This window comes from Odontomachus brunneus, unplaced genomic scaffold (assembly GCF_010583005.1).
Source record: "Odontomachus brunneus isolate Ranch 3 - 2012 unplaced genomic scaffold, Obru_v1 Obru_scaffold_019, whole genome shotgun sequence".
NCBI lineage: Eukaryota > Metazoa > Arthropoda > Insecta > Hymenoptera > Formicidae > Odontomachus > Odontomachus brunneus.
The window spans coordinates 395,079-400,029 of record NW_022639469.1 but is presented as its reverse complement, the minus strand read 5'-3'; the positions used below and the strand labels follow the sequence as shown (position 1 = coordinate 400,029).

General features: G+C 43.0%; 1 protein-coding gene across 2 annotated transcripts in view; it reads left to right on the top strand.

The window, feature by feature from the left end:
- The first annotated feature begins 63 nt into the window (after positions 1-63).
- Positions 64-4,951, top strand: part of LOC116841983 (neuroligin-1-like) — a 50,982-nt gene continuing 46,094 nt past the window's right edge. The window contains exon 1 of one of the 2 annotated variants that reach the window (XM_032810591.1): positions 64-740. The gene's annotated coding sequence lies outside the window, so the exon portion shown is untranslated. Of the gene's footprint in view, positions 1,209-4,951 lie in introns of both variants that reach the window. The other variant, XM_032810592.1, reaches the window with a different exon arrangement.

The window sequence follows — 4,951 nt, the reverse complement described above, 5'->3', positions numbered from 1 at the left end:
CCACCACCACCACCACCACCACCACCATCGCCACCATGAGCAGCAGCAGCAGCAGCAGCAGCAGCAGCAGCAGCACCAGCATCGCCACCTCCACGGAGGTCGCACGGCTGGCCCTCGCGCGTTAGTAGAGCCCGGGACAGACAGTCGATCGCGCACACTGAGGGTGCGGGTCGTTCTGGAGGTTGGTTGTTGGTTCGGGTTTGGTCACAGTCGGTCGGCGGTTGGTGGCGGTACGGCAGTTTGGTAGTAGTTCGCTGTCTTCGCTGGTCAGGCCAGACTCTCGCGACGGTTGTGCGGGATGTCGATTTGAAACTCGACGAGCTCGTTTCCACGTTGATAACGGCTCGCGCGAACGGCTCAGGAGCGCGTCTGTCCGGGAGCCGGAGCGTTCCCAAGCGACGTCGCGTCGCGTCGCCGGGAACCCTTGGCGAGACGCGTTGGATGGATCGAAACACGTCGTGCTGGTGCGTGTGGTGCCGGAGGAACGGTAGAGTCGAATTCGCCCGGACTCACTCGGCGGAAGTCGTTCGACTCTGAGACGCGCCGGAGAAGTGAGCTATCCGGGATGGACTATGTGATTCGGCGTGCGGGCAGACGAAGCTAGACCGAACAGTTGGATTCGTTGTTGCGTTCGGCTCTCGTCACGGTGCGTCGCCCACCACGTTCACCAGCATGCTCCCTTCGAATGTGCGCGCGATGGTTCCGCTCGATGATTAGGCCGAACGGATGATACCAGCCCGGTAAGGACGGGATAACGTGTGGTGCGCCTCGCGGATCATCCGCGCCGAGCAACGCGGCTTTCAGGCCCGTATTAGCAGTTATCACTTGAAACACGTCTCTAATTGGGATACTCAGACTTGTATTAAGAATTACATTACATTCTTCAGATGAATCGCAATTACCAGATTTAGACCCGCATTAATAGTTATTTGAAACTAGCCTTAGGTGAGATACTCAGGTGTGATTTGAACTTGGATGTGAGTTTTTCAGCTGAGCAGCAACGATTACAAATGTAATGTCGCATATATCATAATGATTCGAATGAAGAACTCAAATCTGACTCTAAATTCAGATCTGAGTACCTCACGTGGGGTAAGTTTCAAGTAACGACTGTTAATATGAGCTATTCACGTGAACGTATATCAACTGAAAAATTTGGATCTTGCTCCGAAGAGAATTCCGGGTGTCTCGCATGAGACAAGCTTCAGGTGACAATTATTAATACGGGTCTCAGAGGCACTGATTCCGATGACGCGCCAAATACTCGTGAGAATTCAAGCATATGTTGTCGGAGCAGTTCACATGACAGACCCTCACGATCCCAGTCGGCTCTGGTTGTTCCGGATGAGCGGTGTATGCTAGTGGTCTCTCCCTTGCTGTTTTAATCGCTCGCTTGAACCTAATACTTTCGTGCGGATTAGATAATCATAATATCTCGCGCGCGCTTGCACATTACCTCGCGATGAAATCGCACGTAATTGTTTCACGCTCCGTAATTAAGGTACATTAAAATACCAATTATTTTAAAGCACACCGTTATGAAATTAGCAATAATATTAGCATACGCTTAAAAACACACGCGGCATACAGAATGTAAGTGGAATGATGTGATAATGAGTAATTCGATGATGAGGGTTTTAATCAACGTTTGGAATAATACGTTTCTCTTTGAAATCCAATTTGTACGAAAATCAGAACGAATAAGGAAAAAGAAATCCTTCTTCCACAAACATTCTTCTCTCTCTCTCTCTCTCTCTCTTCCTCTTTCTTTTAAGTATTTCTTCTTCGAAATCAGTGGATTCCTGTTCATTCTTTCGGTATCGCTGTGTTTGCCGTGTATCCTCGGCTTGTCGGTTAATTAAAACGACGAGGTGACGACAGGGAAACACAGAGGAAGAGGGTTCAGCGATCGACGGCGCGAGGCTAATCCCCGATGTGAAAGATTAAGAATTCGTAATCTCGCGAGATGAATCCCCCCGTCGGTTCCTCTCGCCTCATTCATTTCTTGCGGGATGCACTTCGATCGATCCGCGCAAAAATGTCATCCCGTCAGCCCGGCAATTTCCGCGATAATATATCGGCGTTTTTCGCGACACATCCAAAGATCCGTCCGCCCGCTGAGCACAGCAGAGCAGAACGGAGCGGAGGTTCTGTCCCGATAATTCTCCGTAGATCGATCCGGAAACTTCGAACTTACCGGTTCCGCTGGCGAATTATTAATCATCCGCTCGTCCCCCGCAATTAGCGCGAGCTCGGAATTTAATTTCGATGCTTGGCCGACATTCTCGTGATTATGATTCGGCATCGGCATCCGGTTTTCGTTCCCGATTCGTTCGTTCGCTCGTTGAATGCCACGGAATCGGAGGCGCAATCCGGCCGATAGTTCGCTCCTCTTTCCAAGTCGCGAGAGGCTGCGTCGGCAGTGCGCAGCCCCGTCGACGACAGCTTGCCCGCCGTTCGCTGGGGAATCCGAGCCGCGACTTGGAAGACAAGTCGAACTAACTTGGGGATCGAGATACTCGAGACGCGCCACAACCGACGCGCGTCCCCCTCAGACAGATGAAATCACGTGTCGTCGGCGGTTAATGGCGAAAATGCGGAAAAATGTTGTAATTGCCGTAATTGCATTGCCCGCTGCAAGTTGTTGCGTCACACAGAGGATGGGCCGTGAATTAAATAGGCTGCACTTTGAGCGGGAATAGCAGATACGCGATTAAAATTTGTGCTCCTAAATATCCGCTTATGTGCCACTCTCCGGGAGTTAATTAATTTAATCGTTGCGTTCGGTAAAAGTGACTTTTTTATAACGTTTTATCGCTATTGCAACTTTGATCTCTTTCGCGTGTATGAGAATGAACGGCAATTACAAATAATTTTCGATAAAAATATGATTTAATGCCCGGGAAGAAAATTATTATCAGTGAATTTCGTCTCTGTATAGTCATACAGAGTCATATAATTATGCATATCCATACTGAAAGAAAACGGTGTGTAAGTACAATCGAAGTGAATGATCATGTTCTATGATGTCAATAATGTAATAAAAGTACTCAAGCAAAAAGGAATATGTATAATTATATAAAATTATGTAAAATTGTACATAATTTTACATACAATGTTCAGCGTAACGCTGGGTTGGCACTTTTTAGATACTTGCGACGATTTAAGGAGAAGGTTGCAAAGTAAATTTGCAACTACTTCGCAAGCTACAATTTGCAATAACAAAAAATAAAAAAATTTTTTATAAAGAAATCGAGGTCACCCCGAATGTTTTAAATTAATTCAACGTACTATCTCACAAATGTTACTTTTAGTAATATTTGATATCAAATATGCAGCATTATTTTAAATAGTAATATTTGTAAGCAAAACGCGGATCTCATTGCTATTTTCAGGAAATTTTTGGATGGATGGATTTTTCTTATGAGGATATTTGAAAGCTTTTGTGTATCAAATACCGATTAATAATGTCCAAGATCTTCGAGAAAAGATAATTACAGCTTGTGCAAATTTAGATCCAAATAGCATAATAGCTGTTACGTACAGTAATTTGTTAAAGAGAGTGCAGAATTTTGTGTTGCCTAAGAAGGAAAGCAATGTGAACATTTGCTTAAATAAGTTGAAGTTTTTTTATTGTTTTGCTATTGTTATTAATAAAAGTGACATTTGTGATAGTGCGTGAATTCTTCTTAAAGACTTCTATAATATTACATAAAAAAAGTACATAGTGTCATTTGAAAAATTCAAAATAACCTTGATTTCTTTATGAAAAAAATTTTTTATCTTTTTCGCAAGTTATAGCTTGCATGAAATAGTTGAAAATTTATCTTGCAATCGTTTCCTTAAACCATTTTAAAGTATTTAAAAAATGCTGACCGTTACGCTGAACATCCTGTATAAATTATATGCAATTATAACCTATATATAAATGTTGTCTGTATATCTCATATATATTTATATTATATTCTCATACATATTCAGTTATACATATTCTTATGGGAAAAAATGTTATTGAATAGAAAAAAAAGAAAATATTTTCATGCATAATAAAAGTCTAGGCATCGATTCGAGTAAAATTGTTTTCTTCGTAAAATAGTTTTAAAAAAATGTTTCTGATGAAGAATTTTGTTCTAATAAAATTGATCGTCAAAAAGATTTTCTAAATGTACGTAATTATGTATGACTATACGTGTGACTATACAGATATATAAAATTATTTTATAGGTATAATGTATAATTTATATACAAACATATTTATTAAGTTAAATTTATTTATTAAACTTGCAATCATATATATAATAATTTTTATACCGTATACGATTGAACGCGTTTCTGTTTCTTTTTTTGTTTTGTATCGTCGTTAAAATAACGATGGCCTGAAGGGCCGAATAGACGGGAAATGTTAGAAATGGACAAAGAGTGCTCGCACTTTGAATTTCGATTGCATTTAAATGTCCCGCTCGGCTTCACAGAGTCACATCGAGAAGCGACAAAATATTGTGTCACATCGTGTCAAAGAGTTATTCGGTCGATGCACTTCGCAGTCCGACACGTCCCCGTTGAAAGCACCGGAAAGTAAAAGTAGCGCGCGTATGCGTGCCAGGAAACGTGTGTGTCGCCTGAAATTTTCTACGGCTCAATTTAAAAATCGCACGTTCACCCTCGAAAATAGGCCGTCTCACGCCGCTTGTGTTCCCGAGGTCTCTGACGGAAAGCACCGGTCAGTTCGTTGCTCCGCGCTCGGAAAAAGCCTTATAACGAGAGCGTAACTGAAACTCAGCGGCCGCGGTAATTTAAACACAGGCTGTTCCCCCGGGGGAGGGACGAAACGTTGTCGAAGCTACGGTACCAAATGCACCAAAGGGTCGGAAAGAGAGAGAGAGAGAGAGAGAGAGAGAGAGAGAGAGAGAGAGAGAGAGAGAGAGAGAGAGAGAGAGAGAGAGAGAGAGAG